We start from the raw sequence: 12110 nt of genomic DNA on the forward strand, positions 1-12110 counted from the left end.
CAGAAAAAGAAAAGGCAAAAAACTCAGAATTTCAGAATTCAAAAAACAATCCAAAATACAAAATGCAAACAAGACAAAATGTAATAAATCTAAATTAAAAATGTATTATAAAATGTATCGTAAAAAGACATTGCACAGCAAAAGATAAAAGAAAAAAATCTCAAAATTTCATAACAATCAATAACGCAAACAAAAGAATAAGAACAATCCATAATACAAAATACAATCAAGCTAAAAAGTAATAAACCTAAATTAAGAATATCTCATATAGAGACATATCACACAACAAAGAACCAGAAAAAAAGTAATAAACCTAAATTAAGAATATCTCATATAGAGACATATCACACAAAAAAGGATCAGAAAAAGAAAAGGCAAAAAACTCAGAATTTCAGAATTCAAAAAACAATCCAAAATGCAAAATGCAAAACAAGACAAAATGTAATAAATCTAAATTAAAAATGTATCATAAAAAGACATTGCACAGCAAAAGATAAAAGAAAAAAATCTCAAAATTTCATAACAATCAATAATGCAAACAAAAGAATAAGAACAATCCATAATACAAAATACAATCAAGCTAAAAAGTAATAAACCTAAATTAAGAATATCTCATATAGAGACATATCACACAACAAAGGACCAGAAAAAGAAAAGGCAAAAAACTCAGAATTTCAGAATTCAAAAAAGAATCCAAAATACAAAAGTCATTGCCCAACAAAGAAACAAAAAACCAATAGAACAGAGGAACTGAACATTTTAGAACAATCCATAATGCAAAAATAATGCGAACTAAAAGGTAATAAATTTAAAGTAGAAATGTCTCCTAAAAAAGACATTGCACAACGAATACCCAATACAAAAAAAAAAAAAAAAAACTATGGTCGTTCTAACAAGAAATAAATTTAATAATAATTATTCATGTCATAATAAATGAGTAAGATCTAAAATAAGAAAAACCCAAGAAGAATGAAACTAAAAGACACGTTTCTTCTATTACGGTTGAGGTAATATAGAAAAATTGATTCCCGGACAATCAATTTTTCTTAAATCACCTCAAATTTAAGAAGAACACTCTCCGTAATAAATGATAAAGGAAAAAAAATAACATATCCAAGAAATCAAACAAGAAAAATTTAAAAATATAGAAAAGGAAGGAATAGAAAAACCTGAGGGGAAGCTGGTCAGATTGAAAATCCCTCATGTGTATCAAATCCAAGAAGATGACCAATGTTAATTTGATGAAATTAGATACCCAAAATGATGAAATTAGATACCCAAACCAAAATGAATGTAATTAAAATCATGTTTGCTTAATTTGTTCAGCACCATTTGGTTCCAACTTCCAACCCTAATTAATCAATCAAAGAAGAAAAAAAAGTAAAAAATCGATCAAAGAAAAAAGAGTTAGAAAGGAGGTTCATATGAAAACCACAAGACACAGATTAAAATAACTAAAGCAGAAACGACGATGAGATATATGTAATTAATTGAAGAAGAGGAGAAAAATAACTGACTAACCTGGTGATGTTGAATTCGAGAGGAAAAAAAATAATGAAAACCCTCCTAATAGAAGCATAAGCGAAGACCTACCCCTTTTATGGCTTTTTATATATCCAAATATTACCGTTGCGGTCAATTGCCGATCAACACTTCATCTCTATTTCCAATTTCAAATTAAATAGAGAAACGGTTAGTTTATATTATTTATTGTTATATACATATATTTGGAATAAAATATATATAATATATACATCCTGGAATCTGTACAAGACCAGAGTCGTCTTGCACTTGAAACTCAAAATCCTGGTCCAAGCGGAAAGGTTCCCTACACCTGAAAGGCATCGCTCAGTAGTTTCAATCTATTCCTTTCCACTTGACTTATGAATAAGGAATGAAAGAGCTCTCTAATCGACAGCAACTGAAAAAGCAAAAGCAAGAGCTAGACATGTGTGAGAAAAAGGTAGGTCCTTTAGCATTCTGACTTCCCCAATTGGGCATGGTTATGGAGCCCTTAACCAATAGAATGAAAATATTCAAAAAAAGAAATCCGTAATTAAAAAAAACTTCAAAACTATGAATGAAATTAAACCGCAACAGTTCAATGAAAATGCAAAAAAAAAAGAAAAAAGAACAAAAACCGATTACACAAAAGAAATGAAAATAAAAATAAAAATAAAAAACTCGCACAATAAAAGAAGAAAAACTCAAAATGAAAAGTTCCTCCTCTGAATTTAAAAAAGAAAAAACAATCCATAACCAATAATAAAAAACAATCCATAATAAAAACTACAATCTAAATTTAAAATATGTCATAAAAAGAAAATGCAAACAATACAAAATGTAATAAATCTAAATTAAAAATGTATCATAAAATGTATAATAAAAAGACATTGCACAGCAAAAGATAAAAGAAAAAAATCTCAAAATTTCATAACAATCAATAATGCAAACAAAAGAATAAGAACAATCCATAATACAAAATACAATCAAGCTAAAAAGTAATAAACCTAAATTAAGAGTATCTCATATAGAGACATATCACACAACAAAGAACCAGAAAAGGAAAAGGCAAAAAACAATGAATTTCAGAATTCAGAAAACAATCCAAAATACAAAATGTAATAAATTTAAATTAAAAATGTATCATAAAAAGACATTGCACAGCAAAAGATAAAAGAAAAAAATCTCAAAATTTCATAACAATCAATAATGCAAACAAAAGAATAAGAACAATCCATAATACAAAATACAATCAAGCTAAAAAGTAATAAACCTAAATTAAGAATATCTCATATAGAGACATATCACACAACAAAGAACCAGAAAAAAAGTAATAAACCTAAATTAAGAATATCTCATATAGAGACATATCACACAACAAAGGATCAGAAAAAGAAAAGGCAAAAAACTCAAAATTTCAGAATTCAAAAAACAATCCAAAATGCAAAATGCAAACAAGACAAAATGTAATAAATCTAAATTAAAAATGTATCATAAAAAGACATTGCACAGAAAAATACAAAACAAAAAAATCTCAAAATTTCATAACAATCAATAATGCAAACAAAAGAATAAGAACAATCCATAATACAAAATACAATCAAGCTAAAAAGTAATAAACCTAAATTAAGAATATCACATATAGAGACATATCACACAACAAAGAACCAGAAAAAAAGTAATAAACCTAAATTAAGAATATCTCATATAGAGACATATCACACCACAAAGGACCAGAAAAAGAAAAGGCAAAAAACTCAGAATTTCAGAATTCAAAAAACAATCCAAAATACAAAATGCAAACAAGACAAAATGTAATAAATCTAAATTAAGAATGTATCATAAAAAGACATTGCACAGCAAAAGATAAAAGAAAAAAATCTCAAAATTTCATAACAATCAATAATGCAAACAAAAGAATAAGAACAATCCATAATACAAAATACAATCAAGCTAAAAAGTAATAAACCTAAATTAAGAATATCTCATATAGAGACATATTACACAACAAAGGACCAGAAAAAGAAAAGGCAAAAAACTCAGAATTTCAGAATTCAAAAAACAATCCAAAATACAAAATGTAATAAATCTAAATTAAAAATGTATCATAAAAAGACATTGCACAGCAAAAGATAAAAGAAAAAAATCTCAAAATTTCATAACAATCAATAACGCAAACAAAAGAATAAGAACAATCCATAATACAAAATACAATCAAGCTAAAAAGTAATAAACCTAAATTAAGAATATCTGATATAGAGACATATCACACAACAAAGAACCAGAAAAAAAGTAATAAACCTAAATTAAGAATATCTCATATATAGACATATCACACAAAAAAGGATCAGAAAAAGAAAAGGCAAAAAACTCAGAATTTCAGAATTCAAAAAACAATCCAAAATGCAAAATGCAAAACAAGACAAAATGTAATAAATCTAAATTAAAAATGTATCATAAAAAGACATTGCACAGCAAAAGATAAAAGAAAAAAATCTCAAAATTTCATAACAATCAATAATGCAAACAAAAGAATAAGAACAATCCATAATACAAAATACAATCAAGCTAAAAAGTAATAAACCTAAATTAAGAATATCTCATATAGAGACATATTACACAACAAAGGACCAGAAAAAGAAAAGGCAAAAAACTCAGAATTTCAGAATTCAAAAAACAATCCAAAATAAAAAATGTAATAAATCTAAATTAAAAATGTATCATAAAAAGACATTGCACAGCAAAAGATAAAAGAAAAAAATCTCAAAATTTCATAACAATCAATAATGCAAACAAAAGAATAAGTACAATCCATAATACAAAATACAATCAAGCTAAAAAGTAATAAACCTAAATTAAGAATATCTCATACAGAGACATATCACACAACAAAGAACCAGAAAAAAAAGTAATAAACCTAAATTAAGAATATCTCATATAGAGACATATCACACAACAAAGGATCAGAAAAAGAAAAGGCAAAAAACTCAGAATTTCAGAATTCAAAAAACAATCCAAAATGCAAAATGCAAACAAGACAAAATGTAATAAATCTAAATTAAAAATGTATCATAAAAAGACATTGCACAGCAAAAGATAAAAGAAAAAAATCTCAAAATTTCATAACAATCAATAACGCAAACAAAAGAATAAGAACAATCCATAATACAAAATACAATCAAGCTAAAAAGTAATGAACCTAAATTAAGAATATCTCATATAGAGACATATCACACAACAAAGAACCAGAAAAAAAGTAATAAACCTAAATTAAGAATATCTCATATAGAGACATATCACACCACAAAGGACCAGAAAAAGAAAAGGCAAAAAACTCAGAATTTCAGAATTCAAAAAACAATCCAAAATACAAAATGCAAACAAGACAAAATGTAATAAATCTAAATTAAGAATGTATCATAAAAAGACATTGCACAGTAAAAGATAAAAGAAAAAATTCTCAAAATTTCATAACAATCAATAATGCAAACAAAAGAATAAGAACAATCCATAATACAAAATACAATCAAGCTAAAAAGTAATAAACCTAAATTAAGAATATCTCATATAGAGACGTATCACACAACAAAGGACCAGAAAAAGAAAAGGCAAAAAACTCAGAATTTCAGAATTCAAAAAACAATCCAAAATACAAAAGTCATTGCCCAACAAAGAAACAAAAAACCAATAGAACAGAGAAACTGAACATTTTAGAACAATCCATAATGCAAAAATAATGCGAACTAAAAGATAATAAATTTAAAGTAGAAATGTCTCCTAAAAAAGACATTGCACAACGAATACCCAATACAAAAAAAAAAAAAAAAACTATGGTCGTTCTAACAAGAAATAAATTTAATAATAATTATTCATGTCATAACAAATGAGTAAGATCTAAAATAAGAAAAACCCAAGAAGAATGAAACTAAAAGACACGTTTCTTCTATTACGGTTGAGGTAATATAGAAAAATTGATTCCCGGACAATCAATTTTTCTTAAATCACCTCAAATTTAAGAAGAACACTCTCCGTAATAAATGATATAGGAAAAAAAATAACATAACCAAGAAATGAAACAAGAAAAATTTAAAAATATAGAAAAGGAAGGAATAGAAAAACCTGAGGGGAAGCTGGTCAGATTGAAAATCCCTCATGTGTATCAAATCCAAGAAGATGACCAATGTTAATTTGATGAAATTAGATACCCAAAATGATGAAATTAGATACCCAAACCAAAATGAATGTAATAAAAATCATGTTTGCTTAATTTGTTCAGCACCATTTGGTTCCAACTTCCAACCCTAATTAATCAATCAAAGAAGAAAAAAAAGTAAAAAATCGATCAAAGAAAAAAGAGTTAGAAAGGAGGTTCATATGAAAACCACAAGACACAGATTAAAATAACTAAAGCAGAAACGACGATGAGATATATGTAATTAATTGAAGAAGAGGAGAAAAATAACTGACTAACCTGGTGATGTTGAATTCGAGAGGAAAAAAAATAATGAAAACCCTCCTAATAGAAGCATAAGCGAAGACCTACCCCTTTTATGGCTTTTTATATATCCAAATATTACCGTTGCGGTCAATTGCCGATCAACACTTCATCTCTATTTCCAATTTCAAATTAAATAGAGAAACGGTTAGTTTATATTATTTATTGTTATATACATATATTTGGAATAAAATATATATAATATATACATCCTGGAATCTGTACAAGACCAGAGTCGTCTTGCACTTGAAACTCAAAATCCTGGTCCAAGCGGGAAGGTTCCCTACACCTGAAAGGCATCGCTCAGCAGTTTCAATCTATTCCTTTCCACTTGATTTATGAATAAGGAATGAAAGAGCTCTCTAATCGACAGCAACTGAAAAAGCAAAAGCAAGAGCTAGACATGTGTGAAGATAAAGGTAGGTCCTTTAGCATTCTGACTTCCCCAATTGGGCATGGTTATGGAGCCCTTAACCAATAGAATGAAAATATTCAAAAAAAGAAATCCGTAATTAAAAAAAACTTCAAAACTATGAATGAAATTAAACCGCAACAGTTCAATGAAAATGCAAAAAAAAAAGAAAAAAGAACAAAAACCGATTACACAAAAGAAATGAAAATAAAAATAAAAATAAAAAACTCGCACAATAAAAGAAGAAAAACTCAAAATGAAAAGTTCATCCTCTGAATTTAAAAAAGAAAAAACAATCCATAACCAATAATAAAAAACAATCCATAATAAAAACTACAATCTAAATTTAAAATATGTCATAAAAAGAAAATGCAAACAAGACAAAATGTAATAAATCTAAATTAAAAATGTATCATAAAATGTATCATAAAAAGACATTGCACAGCAAAAGATAAAAGAAAAAAATCTCAAAATTTCATAACAATCAATAATGCAAACAAAAGAATAAGAACAATCCATAATACAAAATACAATCAAGCTAAAAAGTAATAAACCTAAATTAAGAATATCTCATATAGAGACATATCACACAACAAAGAACCAGAAAAAAAGTAATAAACCTAAATTAAGAATATCTCATATAGAGACATATCACACAACAAAGAACCAGAAAAAAAGTAATAAACCTAAATTAAGAATATCTCATATAGAGACATATCACACAACAAAGAACCAGAAAAAAAGTAATAAACCTAAATTAAGAATATCTCATATAGAGACATATCACACAACAAAGGACCAGAAAAAGAAAAGGCAAAAAACTCAGAATTTCAGAATTCAAAAAACAATCCAAAATACAAAATGCAAACAAGACAAAATGTAATAAATCTAAATTAAAAATGTATTATAAAATGTATCATAAAAAGACATTGCACAGCAAAAGATAAAAGAAAAAAAATCTCAAAATTTCGTAACAATCAATAACGCAAACAAAAGAATAAGAACAATCCATAATACAAAATACAATCAAGCTAAAAAGTAATAAACCTAAATTAAGAATATCTCATATAGAGACATATCACACAACAAAGAACCAGAAAAAAAGTAATAAACCTAAATTAAGAATATCTCATATAGAGACATATCACACAACAAAGGACCAGAAAATGAAAAGGCAAAAAACTCAGAATTTCAGAATTCAAAAAACAATCCAAAATACAAAATGTAATAAATCTAAATTAAAAATGTATCATAAAATGTATCATCAAAAGACATTGCACAGCAAAACATAAAAGAAAAAAATCTCAAAATTTCATAACAATCAATAATGCAAACAAAAGAATAAGAACAATCCATAATACAAAATACAATCAAGCTAAAAAGTAATAAACCTAAATTAAGAATATCTCATATAGAGACATATTACACAACAAAGAACCAGAAAAAGAAAGGGCAAAAAACTCAGAATTTCAGAATTCAAAAAACAATCCAAAATAAAAAATGTAATGAATCTAAATTAAAAATGTATCATAAAAAGACATTGCACAGCAAAAGATAAAAGAAAAAAATCTCAAAATTTCATAACAATCAATAATGCAAACAAAAGAATAAGTACAATCCATAATACAAAATACAATCAAGCTAAAAAGTAATAAACCTAAATTAAGAATATCTCATACAGAGACATATCACACAACAAAGAACCAGAAAAAAAAGTAATAAACCTAAATTAAGAATATCTCATATAGAGACATATCACACAACAAAGGATCAGAAAAAGAAAAGGCAAAAAACTCAGAATTTCAGAATTCAAAAAACAATCCAAAATGCAAAATGCAAACAAGACAAAATGTAATAAATCTAAATTAAAAATGTATCATAAAAAGACATTGCACAGCAAAAGATAAAAGAAAAAATTCTCAAAATTTCATAACAATCAATAATGCAAACAAAAGAATAAGAACAATCCATAATACAAAATACAATCAAGCTAAAAAGTAATAAACCTAAATTAAGAATATCTCATATAGAGACATATCACACAACAAAGGACCAGAAAAAGAAAAGGCAAAAAACTCAGAATTTCAGAATTCAAAAAACAATCCAAAATACAAAATGCAAACAAGACAAAATGTAATAAATCTAAATTAAAAATGTATTATAAAATGTATCATAAAAAGACATTGCACAGCAAAAGATAAAAGAAAAAAATCTCAAAATTTCATAACAATCAATAACGCAAACAAAAGAATAAGAACAATCCATAATACAAAATACAATCAAGCTAAAAAGTAATAAACCTAAATTAAGAATATCTCATATAGAGACATATCACACAACAAAGAACCAGAAAAAAAGTAATTAACCTAAATTAAGAATATCTCATATAGAGACATATCACACCACAAAGGACCAGAAAAAGAAAAGGCAAAAAACTCAGAATTTCAGAATTCTAAAAACAATCCAACATACAAAATGCAAACAAGACAAAATGTAATAAATCTAAATTAAGAATGTATCATAAAAAGACATTGCACAGCAAAAGATAAAAGAAAAAATTCTCAAAATTTCATAACAATCAATAATGCAAACAAAAGAATAAGAACAATCCATAATACAAAATACAATCAAGCTAAAAAGTAATAAACCTAAATTAAGAATATCTCATATAGAGACATATCACACAACAAAGGACCAGAAAAAGAAAAGGCAAAAAACTCAGAATTTCAGAATTCAAAAAACAATCCAAAATACAAAATGCAAACAAGACAAAATGTAATAAATCTAAATTAAAAATGTATTATAAAATGTATCGTAAAAAGACATTGCACAGCAAAAGATAAAAGAAAAAAATCTCAAAATTTCATAACAATCAATAACGCAAACAAAAGAATAAGAACAATCCATAATACAAAATACAATCAAGCTAAAAAGTAATAAACCTAAATTAAGAATATCTCATATAGAGACATATCACACAACAAAGAACCAGAAAAAAAAGTAATAAACCTAAATTAAGAATATCTCATATAGAGACATATCACACCACAAAGGACCAGAAAAAGAAAAGGCAAAAAACTCAGAATTTCAGAATTCAAAAAACAATCCAAAATACAAAATGCAAACAAGACAAAATGTAATAAATCTAAATTAAGAATGTATCATAAAAAGACATTGCACAGCAAAAGATAAAAGAAAAAATTCTCAAAATTTCATAGCAATCAATAATGCAAACAAAAGAATAAGAACAATCCACAATACAAAATACAATCAAGCTAAAAAGTAATAAACCTAAATTAAGAATATCTCATATAGAGACATATCACACAACAAAGGACCAGAAAAAAAGTAATAAACCTAAATTAAGAATATTTCATATCGAGACATCACACAACAAAGGACCAGAAAAAGAAAAGGCAAAAAACTCAGAATTTCAGACCAATTCGCATATAGCAAGCTAAAAGATAATAAATTTAAATTAAAAATATCTGCACAAAGTACCAAATGAAAAAAAAAAAAAAAAAACTCAATTTCAAAAAACAATCCAAAATACAAAATGCAAACAAGACAAAATGTAATAAATCTAAATTAAAAATGTAGCATAAAAGGACATTGCACAGCAAAAGATAAATTTAAATTAAAAATGTCTGCACAAAGTACCAAATGAAAAAAAAAACTCAAAATCTTCACAGAATCAAGTAGCATTTCATAGAAATGTTAACAAAAATTATCAAAAAATGAAAAATGCTGGTTGTTTTTTTAAATATTTTTTCCTATGTAATTCCCTTTTCTAATTTTCTTGTTTTTTTTCTGTTACTCTTTTAGTTCCCTTTGGTTGAGGCCTTCTTTTTCTGTATGGCACTTATTATTTTTTTATTTGTTTTGGAAAGTAGTTCTCATTTGAGCATGGACAAGCAAACTATGATATAATCTTGGTTATGTGTGATTAGAAGACATGACACCATGTCTTCTAACAAGGTAAAGTTAAGGTAATATAGAAAAATTGATTCCCGGACAACCAATTTTTCTTAAATCACCTCAAAATTACCAAGGGTGCTCTCCATAATCAAAATAAGATAAAGGAAAAAAGCAATAATATATACAGAAATCACATGAGCAGAATTCCAAAATATTAAAGAAAAATAATAGAAAAACCTGAGAGGGAAAGCTGTGACGAGGTTTTACAACAACAATCTTTGATTTCCGATCCTCGGCAGAAATCATGCATCATCTTTGGAAGTTTCATTTACTTTTTATCTTCAGAGAACCATTTGACATCCAAATTAGCACGTGGTGCGGCAACAATGTAAAAACATACAAACATATTAGCTAAATACTGCCAAATGCACAGATGGAGAAAAATTATTGACAGTTATTCATACCCTCTGTTTTAGAATCATGAACGTTCTTTGCAGTGACTAGATTTTAACAGCTCATCGAGAACCATTTCTGGTTCCTCCTCTGAATTCAGACTCCATCTCATTATTCTCTCCATCATCAAGTTATACACCCAAATCTTTATCTAATTTGCTTTCTGATTCATTGGTTTTCCTAGACTCAGTTTGTATTTTCCTTCACAGATTCTGCACCAATTGTAATCATTCATCAAACTTCTTAACTAAACAAATCGCTGTACAAAACAAAAAGGAACAAAGCAATCACAAAATGCAAACCTGAACTGGCATTTCATCGAACAACATATGAACAATAATTGGTTCCATTCTTCCTTATCACAGGGTTCCATTTTTTAGGCATGTCAGTCCACCCATGCTGCTTCTCAAATTTTTTTCGCTCAAAGTACACCACTCTTTGCGCAAATGCCACATCAACTAAGGCCGCCCGAAAGTTGTTTGGGTCGTGTACTCAGCAAAAGTTTCTTGCATTCAAACCAACCAAACACCCCTAGGAAACAAAAAATCAAGACATCAAGGTAATTTCTAGTGGAAACAGGAAAAATGAATTATCTCCCTTACTCTTAAGCCTAACTAATTGAGATAAATCAAAGACAGAAATCACCAAAATATTTGAAAACCCTAGAAAAATGTTATTTACTTCATAAGAGAGTAGAATTATATTATATGCTTCAAAATCACCCAAATGACAAGATTAAGGTTGACAGTACCAAAAGATAAATCTTGAACAAACAATCCAAAATCAAAATATGAACATGCAGGAAATAAGATGAACTCACGGATTGATCGGTAAGAGCGTCGACCATGGCGACATTAGTGGTATTAGCCGGAATCTTACTCCTCTTACAAAGGGCTTGGAGCTCTCCCCTTGAACGGAAATCAAAGGCGATAGGAAGACAAAAATTTTGTTCAGAATGAAGAAATGAAGCGATTTAACGAAGTTGGAAGTGGAGGGGCTTTAAATAGGATTATTCTAGAGAAATGTGACCGTTTAGAGTGTGATTTTGAATTTTTAAAATGGACTCGGACAACAGATCAATGCGCTTCGCCACTTCGGTTTTCAATTTGGGATTCTTGTTTACTTTTTTCTTTTTTCTTTTTTCTTTTTGTTTCTTACTGAAAAAATTAATAAATATAATTATAAAAAAATGATAAACTATTTAACGGTTCGGTTAGTTTTTTTTTATTATTTTTCTACTATTTTTAAAAAAACTTCTAAATATAATTTATTTAAAATATTTAATTTTGACTTTTTTAAATATATAAGAAATCGCATTGGATAGCAAAT

The 12110-nt window shown here is 27.1% G+C and overlaps 1 long non-coding RNA gene across 5 annotated transcripts; it reads right to left on the reverse strand.

Annotated features, from left to right (window-relative positions):
• Positions 1 to 1046: 1046 nt before the first annotated feature.
• LOC103487304 (uncharacterized) lies at positions 1047 to 11913 on the reverse strand. Of its 5 annotated transcripts, XR_007816207.1 has the most exons (6): positions 11602 to 11913; positions 11084 to 11312; positions 10793 to 10993; positions 10566 to 10667; positions 5975 to 6374; positions 5538 to 5804 (listed from the first exon to the last, which is right to left on the reverse strand). It is a non-coding gene; the product is annotated as an uncharacterized LOC103487304 (long non-coding RNA). The 5 variants fall into 5 exon arrangements; XR_007816209.1 differs by lacking the exons at positions 5538 to 5804; positions 5975 to 6374 and adding an exon at positions 1047 to 1834 and having other exon boundaries at positions 11602 to 11901; XR_007816206.1 differs by lacking the exons at positions 5538 to 5804; positions 5975 to 6374 and adding an exon at positions 1047 to 1921 and having other exon boundaries at positions 11602 to 11901.
• Between the last annotated feature and the right edge of the window lie 197 nt (positions 11914 to 12110).

This window comes from Cucumis melo, chromosome 12 (assembly GCF_025177605.1).
Source record: "Cucumis melo cultivar AY chromosome 12, USDA_Cmelo_AY_1.0, whole genome shotgun sequence".
Classification (NCBI taxonomy): domain Eukaryota; kingdom Viridiplantae; phylum Streptophyta; class Magnoliopsida; order Cucurbitales; family Cucurbitaceae; genus Cucumis; species Cucumis melo.